This window comes from Dendropsophus ebraccatus, unplaced genomic scaffold (assembly GCF_027789765.1).
Source record: "Dendropsophus ebraccatus isolate aDenEbr1 unplaced genomic scaffold, aDenEbr1.pat pat_scaffold_2166_ctg1, whole genome shotgun sequence".
Taxonomy (NCBI): Eukaryota; Metazoa; Chordata; class Amphibia; order Anura; family Hylidae; genus Dendropsophus; species Dendropsophus ebraccatus.
Window position 1 is genome coordinate 7,442 of NW_027209610.1, and position 8,850 is coordinate 16,291.

At 50.5% G+C, this 8,850-nt stretch overlaps 1 long non-coding RNA gene across 1 annotated transcript; it reads left to right on the forward strand.

The window, feature by feature from the left end:
- Positions 1 to 1,009: 1,009 nt before the first annotated feature.
- LOC138775843 (uncharacterized) lies at positions 1,010 to 2,185 on the forward strand. The gene is made up of 2 exons (XR_011360662.1): positions 1,010 to 1,572; positions 1,678 to 2,185. It is a non-coding gene; the product is annotated as an uncharacterized lncRNA (long non-coding RNA).
- Positions 2,186 to 8,850: the final 6,665 nt, after the last annotated feature.

Below are 8,850 nucleotides of genomic sequence, written 5' to 3' on the forward strand. Positions count from 1 at the left end.
CCGGCCGATCACTTCATTTGAATTGGAATGAGGGCACATTCGGGTGTGTCCACGCTCCAATTAGCCACAGAGAACAATGTAAAGTACGTCCGGGAGCTGCACTTTACATTATGTACACAGGCTATGTTGTGCGGCCGCTATTCACTGAACACAATAGACATGTCAATTATTTCGTGCGGCTGCAGAGAACAACGGCCATAGTGTATAAACTATGGCCGTGATTCCATGCAATTTAATCCACAGTGGCATTAAACAACTGGCGTTTTTGCAATCTGCCACAACGGCCATTGTTTAATGAAAAAATCCCCTGTGTGAACGTGGCCTCAGTAGGGAGCAGAGTAATGAAGGGGTTAAGTAACTGTCATTTCCTCCCCCTCCATAGGATATACATGACAGTTACACTGTCACACTATGTTATAGCTTTCATGTAAATATATGCTGGGGGTGGTGAGACGCCTAACAGTGGCATCTACCATCCAGAACATAGGAGTCATCTAACAGATACATTGGGAGCTCCTTCACGATGGAGCCGTCAGGTTAGGACAACACTCAGCATGTACCATAAAGCATAATGTCATCTGCATCCAACCTGGGGAGGGGGTTTATTCCTGATAAATTATTACCCTAAATAAAGCCCCTCTATAGACCCCATCCTGTACCACCAGGCAGAGAAAACACTGATTATTACTATTATTTACTAATGGGACTAAAAATGGAGCAGAAAACAAATGCTGTAATGTTATATTGTAGAAGTCCAGTGCAGGTACATATAGGGGGAGATTTATCAAACATGGTGTAAGGTGAAACTGGCTCAGTTGCCCCTAGCAACCAATCAGATTCCACCTTTCATTTTCCAAAGAGTCTGTGAGGAATGAAAGGTGGAATCTGATTGGTTGCTAGGGGCAACTGAGCCAGTTTCACTTTACACCATGTTTGATAAATCTTCCCCATAGTATTAATCTCTGTGTGCTCTAGCCACACCCACTGCTTGTGATGTCATCATGACACGTATGAGGATGATGTCACAATAGAACCTGGTTGTGACAATAAAACCAAGCTGCACCCTGACAGCAGTGTTAGTCCAGGCTAACTCTGGAGTAGGAGTAGGAGCGTAGGAGTCTCTCAGGATGACACTCGGCAAGAGAAACCGATCTCGCAAGAATACTCAGGTCACTGTGGCCCAGCCACAAAACCCTGCCCCACCCCCAAACCCTGCCCCATCCCACCCTGCCCCACCACCAAACCGTGCCCCATCCCACCCTGCCCCACCCCTTGCCCCATCCCACCCTGCCCCACCACCAAACCGTGCCCCACCCCTTGCCCCATCCCACCCTGCCCCACCAGCAAGACCAGCTCGCATTCTGAAGAGGGCATATAAGGACATCTGCGAGCCCATGGAGGTTGGAGGACGGCAGTTCCCCGACGACGTGGAGATGCTGGATGTTTCCATCAAGAGGAGAAAGGTTTCCACAACCCACCTGTCGGCAGTGGAGGATATGGAGGTGGACTGAAGCCTCCAGGTACAGATGGAGGATCAGCCTACATACAACATCTATTGGGACTCTTCTAGAGGTGAGAGCCTGACAGTGACAACCATCTCATCTCTGACTGTTCTACAAATGTGCAAAGACAAAATGTTCATTTCCTCACTCATTTATTTCTCTGATTTCTTTGCAGTTTCCCAATAACCTCTATAACATCGGAGGCTCCTGAAGACTCCAACAGAGAGGAGACCATCTATATCATCTGAGGCTCCTGAAGACTCCAACAGAGAGGAGACCATCTATATCATCTGAGGCTCCTGAAGACTCCAACAGAGAGGAGACCATCTATATCATCTGAGGCTCCTGAAGACTCCAACAGAGAGGAGACCATCTATATCATCTGAGGCTCCTGAAGACTCCAACAGAGAGGAGACCATCTTTAAACACAGGTGTCAAACTCAAGCCCTCCAGCTGTTGCAAAACTACAATTCCCATCATGCCTGGACAGCCAAAGCCAAAGGCGCGCGAGCCCTTCCATTCAAACAGACAGAAGGCAGGATTCGGTGCCAATTCCATAGTGTGAACGAGCCCTAACAGCTGAGACTCTCATGAAAACTCATCCAGAGAGCAGACCATCAGTAGCCGACCACCAAACTTTTGAAATTTACTGAATTATTAATAAATATATATTTTTATACCAAGTTTTCATCTTTTAATCTTTTATGTTTCTCTCACATAACACGGGGTCTTATATATATTTTTTTTTTTTTTTACACAAAAAAAAAAAACAAGGCTAGGGCTATGGGAGTAGGTGTTCTTGTCCACACAGTATGACCCTACACTGTAGCCCCACTGTACACTCTACACGGTAGTTAGCCGTTGTAGTGCACCAGGAGGTAGGCTGGGAGTTGTAGTGCACAAGGAGGTAGGGTGGGAGGTGCAGTGCACAAGGAGGTAGGCTGGGAGGTGTAGTGCACAAGGAGGTAGGCTGGGAGGTGTAGTACACAAGGAGGTAGGCTGGGAGGTACAGGGGAATTAAAAAGTGTAAAAAAAAGTTTGAAAAAAAAATTCATAACAAAAGTTCTAATAATCCCAGCCTTTTCCTTTTGTTCAAAAACTAAAAATATTAAAAAAAACAACAACAACAAACATTTGGCATCATTGCATGCGTAATTGTCCGAACTATAAAACGTAACAAAAAAGTGATCAAAAAGTCACAAATAAAAACATGGTACATGGAGGCATCATATCCACGGCCTGGGGGGGTCATTATATTTGTATTTTAAGCGCTTTTTTCACACTTTATTAAAGGGGTATTCCCCCCTAATTTTTTTTTGCATTAATACGTTGCCCACCCGTGGCTTTCCACTTTTCGAATATAAAGTTATTATGGATTCTGCACAGTTTTGCTGTTATCTAGGTGCCCCCACCCCCACAGATTGCATAGAATCATCAGCTCTCAGTCCACTCCGACACGGCTCCCTGCTCCTGCCCCGACCCTCCAAGACGGCATCACGTATCCTCAGTCTCTTCAGTGTCCACTGAAGTGAGTGAGGACACTGACAGCTGCTGATCAGTGCCTCCCGACTCCCTCCCCCCAGGTCACCTTTGTGCCCCACCACCTCTGAGCTCACCTGTGCCCCCGCAAACAATCCCGGTGATCGGTGCAGATCTGCACCCCCCCAGGACTCACCAGCAGCGGCGACACCAAACCTCCCTCCCCGAGACTCAGCAGCAGCCACGGCGGCACCCGTTCCCCCCCAGGACTCACCAGCAGCGGCTCCAGCGGCACCCGCCTCAAATCCCCCCCGGACCCAGCGGCGGCACCCGTTCACACACCCGAACCCCCCCACCCCACCTTCCAGGACTCAGCAGCAGCCGCGGCGACACCCGCCTCCACCCCCCGGGAGCCAGCGGCAGCGGCAACCGCTCACCACATGATCCCTCCCCACGGGACTCAGCTGGAGGGGTGCCGGCAGAGATGCCGGGGCTGGTAATGGGGGCGGCAGCGGCCAGGGATGCCGGGGCTGATGGGGGCAGAGGTATCTGGACTGCGGGACCCCCCCCCCTCCCCTCCTCAATAAGCAGAAGCGGCGGCGACACCCGCTCCCCCTCGGGACCCAGCTGCAGCTAACACCAGCGGTGCGGGCGGGTGGAGATGCTGGGGCTGATGATGAGGGGGGTGGCGGCGGGAATGCCGGGGCTGCGGGGCTTATTCCCCCCGGAATAAGCAGCAGCAGCACCCACTCACATCCCACCCCTCCTCCTCCCGGGAATCACCAGCTTGCGGCGGCACCCGCTCAACCCCACCCCCCCGGGACCCAGCAGGGGCGGCACCCACTCCCCTCGGCACAGCCCCCCCCAGGACTCACCAGCAGCGCCAGCAACCAACCCCAGCATGGGACTTTGACTGCTGACTTTGATGCTGCTGACCCTAGGATTGACCTCTTGTGAAACTGTGCCAGTCTCTGCCATCTGCTTCCAGATATGAAACTTTCAATCACTCGGCTCTGCTACATCGCCCACTCGGCTCTGCTATATCACAAACTCAACTCAACTCTGCTATGCAACTCACTCAACTCTGCTATGCAACTCACTCAACTCTGCTATGCAACTCACTCAACTCTGCTATGCAACTCACTCAACTCTGCTATGCAACTCACTCAACTCTGCTATGCAACTCACTCAACTCTGCTATACCTTGTGGATATCAGCTCTTCTTCATCATGGACCAATCACACATAAGCATTGCATGATGGGAAATGTAGTTCTCTGGCTGGCGCCATGTTGGATATAGTTCAGCTTTTTTTTAAAACTTGTAACTATGGAACGGAAGCAGCTAGAAAGACGGGAGATGGCTCAAAATTCTCATGGGGACTTGGTGACTAAGACTATCTAGGTTTGGGAGTATTTCATTTTTTAGCTCTTGGGGGGAATACCCCTTTAAGTATCGAAATGGTATTGAGCATCGAAATAAAAAATATGGAATCGGTATCGAACTCTGGCATTCTGGTATTGTGACATCCCTAAAGTCCATACCATAAAACAAAACCAGTAAAGCAATAACACAGACCATAGAACAGGGTTAGGGACATTTTACATGGCATGATATGCAAGGACGCAAGTGAGCGAGCTGGGCGCTCATTTGCCATGCTTTAGAAGGCGCGATTAATCGTGCGGCCAGACTGAATGAACAATTACTGTATTCTTTGTGCGGCCATTCAAATGTATCGGTAACGGTCTCTCATCCTGTTTACACAGCGAGATGTGCGGCCGATAACGATAAATTGTTTTCCTGTTTCATGGCTGATCGCTGACACTTTTATGCCGGACACTTATCAGTAGAGATGAGCGATCCTTAAGCATGCTCGAGTTCATCCGAACCCGAACTTTCGGCATTTGATTAGCGGTGGCTGCTGAAGTTGGATAAAGCCCTAAGGCTATCTGGAAAAGATGGATATAGTCATTGGCTGTATCCATGTTTTCCAGACAACCTTAGAGCTTTATCCAAGTTCAGCAGCCGCCACTAATCAAATGCCGAACGATCAGGTTCGGATGGACTCGAGCCCGAACCTGGTTCACTCATCTCTACTTATCAGCCAAAGGAGCAATTCTAGCAAAACTCCTTGGCGATAATTGGCCCGTGTAAAAGGGCCTTAAAGGGAACAAATTATCACATTTGTGCTGATTGGGCTCCAAGAACAACTGCACGCACCTCACAGACAGCTCTCTGGTGGTGTCGGGGGTCTGGGCCCTGTGGTAAAATGCATTTTAATCCGGCGTGCAAGGCAGGGGGAAAGCCGTGACTAGTTATCTAGGCTGTGACTGGTCACGACTGTCTGTCCTGTCAGCACGCTCTGCAGGGTGAGTGACAGGCAAGGAGGACCATTAGCAGGCCCACGGAGCCTAGATCCCCCAATACCACCAGAGGTCTGTGCAGCCGTTCTGGGAACCCAATCAGCACAAATGCGCTGACTGGTTTGCTTTAAGTCCACGTACTACAAACCACATCGGAGATTTTTGAGGATTTATTGTACACAATACAGACGGAGTAGGGACAGAAAAACTGAAGCCAGAGGTCACATTAATTCCTGTACACGTAATTTATATATACCTAAAATCTGGCAGGCTCAACTGCAGCTTCTTTCGCGCCTTATTTCTTGTGATGTAGTTGGTGGCTGAACCGCTCTCATACTGAAAGAGAAAAGAAATGGATTAGATACTGAATATATATATATATATGAATTATAGAGTGTCATAGCCAGGGACAAAACCTTCTGACAAAGGGAAATCTGATTGCAATATACAAATATATGAATGGATAATTTTCACACCTAGGCCTGTAACCATGACCAGAGGAAAGAAGGTTTCACCGCCAGCACAGACAGGGATTCTTTACTGTAAGAGCAGTGAGACTATGGAACTCACTACCACATGATATTGTCATGGCTGATTCAATGAATATGTCCTATTGGCATCTGTCTCATGAGGGTTCTTGCCTTCTTTTGGATTAACATAGTAGGGTAATTGGTTGAACCTGAAGAACTTGTCTCATTTTCAACCTTCTTAAAGTGTACCTGTCAGCATCAGCGGCACAGTTCTCTGTTCATCCAAAACTTCTGGACTCCACGTATATGAACAGGCTGTATTGCACGCAACTCCCATTAGATAAGAAGGGGGAACAGCACGCATTATGGTCTCACTGCATGTTCATATCATGGAGTCCTGAACGGATATTTTATGACATCATTGCTGGATCTACTAAAACAATTCCCTATGTAACCTAGATACTTAAGGGGTTATCCAGCGCTACAAAAACAAGGCCACTTTCTTCCAGATACAGCACCACTCTAGTCTCCAGCTTGGGGGGGGGTTTGCTGCTCAGTTCCATTGAAGTGAATGGAGCTTAATTGCAAACCACTCCTGAACTGGAGACAAGAGTCGTGTTTGTCTCTGAAAGAAAGTGGCCATGTTTTTGTAGCACTGGATAAGCCCTTTAAAGGGGTACTCCAGCGTGGGGGTACTCCAGCTATTTTTAGATGTGGGGGTACTCCAGCTATTTTTAGATGTGGCCGGGGAGGAGGTGGTTGAAAAAAAAAAAAAAAAAAGACGTCCACTCACCTCCCCGATTCCAGCGGCGGGTCCTGCATCGCGGCCCTCCGGTGCCCGGCTGCTTCCAGGTGTCTGACGCAGGAAGGAGACAGGATCTGAGAGGACTTGAAATGGATCCCGCCTCCTTCACTAAGTGGCTGAGCGGACCTGAGACATCACGTCTCGGGCCGCGTCAGACACCGGGAAGTGGCCGGGAACCGGGCACCAGAGCGCCGCGATACGGGACCCGCCGCTGGAACCGGGGAGGGGAGTGGACATTTTTTTGCAGCCACATCTAAAAATAGCCCCCACGCTGGAGTACCCCTTTAAAGTGACTGTACCACCAGGCTCAGCCAGAAGCACTGGAGGGGGGCCAACCCACCCTTAGTGGGAGGAAACCCCTGCCCCTCTATAATAGGGTTCCATTGATTCTAATGGAGTCACGTCATGGAGGGGCTGGAGTTTCTTCCACTAAGGGTGGGTTGGCCCCCCTCCAGTGCTTCAGCCTGGGCATGGTGGTACAGTCACTATAAAGGAGAAGCCCAGCCAAAAAAAAAAAATACAGAGTAGACAGAGGGATGCAGGAACATATTAAAGAATCAATAGTTACCTGTCCCCATGCTCCCGCAGCATGACCACTCTCAGACCCCTGCCATATCACGACCTGGCTCAGGAATCAGCTCAGTCAGTCAGTGACTGGGGTGGGACACTGCTGCAGTCACTGACTGGCTGAGCGGGTCCTTCCTGCCGGGTTTGGATGACACTGGAACCCAGGAGAAACTGGAGCCCAGCGGCAGTTGGGGACTTGGTGACAGGGGCAGGTAAGTATTGATTCTTTATTTTCTTCCAGTTTTTTTTTTATTTTGTCCAGACTTTTCCTTTAACATGCTACCCTCCACCACTCAGAGAACCAGGCTGAAGGATAGTCTTCACTTCCCATATGTCTATATGTGGATTCCACCAGAACAGGTAACAATCACCTCCAGCAGATCTAAGCAATGGAAGCCCCATCATGGAGGCGGTCAGGCTGTCCCCATTGGGACAGTGTGCGAGGTGGACCGTGTGTGAGGGGGGACAGTGTCAGCTCTTCTATGCTGCTGTCCATTCCTCCCCTCACGCCGAGCAGAGCAAAGATGACGCCAGCGGCCTGTCACCTTCGCACAGCCCGGACCTGGATGTACATAACATCTCCGGCCCCCACCATACTGCTGACAGTATACAAGGACCCGCTCACCTTCTTCTTTTCCAGGCCTCCCATCGCTTCTTAACGGTACAGACCTCTCCGGAACTCGTTTACACGTGTATTTCGCACGCTGTACTAAGGTAATGTCTAAATCTTCGGGCTCCATCTTGCGAGCCGCAGGGACGGGACTTCCGGCAGACGTGATGACGTCACATCATCACGCCTGCCGGAGGGGCACATGATCACGGCCCGGCCTCCCATAGGCTGCTGGTATGAAGTGCCGGCAGCCTATGGGAGAGAATACAGGAGGAGGACGCTGACAGGTCCTTCTCCTGTATTCTGATCACTTTAATGTTCCGCCCGCTGTGCGGGCTGAACATTAAAGCGGTCATTGCATCCCGAGAAGCTGCGTAGCCGCAGCTTCTCGGGATGCTCAAAAACAGGTGGCAAGGGGGGCCGTGCGGGCCCCCTAGCGTAGCGGTCGGGGGGCGGCGGCCGGCGGGCCTGCCGGGCCCCCCCCCGTGTCTCTTAGGGTCCGGGCCCCATACGGCAGTACCAGTTGTACTGCCCTATCGGCGGCCCTGACTGCACCCACCATTATACTGTACTGCACCCCTCCCCCATGTACTACTGCACCCACCATTATACTGTACTGCACCCCTCCCCCATGTACTACTGCACCCACCATTATACTTTACTGCACCCCTCCCCCATGTACTACTGCACCCACCATTATACTGTACTGCACCCCCTCCCCCCCATGTACTACTGCACCCACCATTGTGCTGTACTGCACCCCCTCCCCATGTACTACTGCACCCACCATTGTGCTGTACTGCACTCCTTCCCATGTACTACTGCACCCACCATTATATACTTACTGTTGTGTCCCCCCCCCCCCCCCTAACAATTACCTGTGGAAAGGACCTGCAGAGAGAAGCAAACTTGTGGCAGTCGTGTAGACCAGCCAGGCTAAACTGAATAAGCCACACCTGCTGTACAGTCACATGGCTTGAGGAAGTCATGTGACCTTGTGATGTCAGCAGGTCCTTTTACAGTATGGGATTTAGACATGGTAGAGCCTAGAATGTA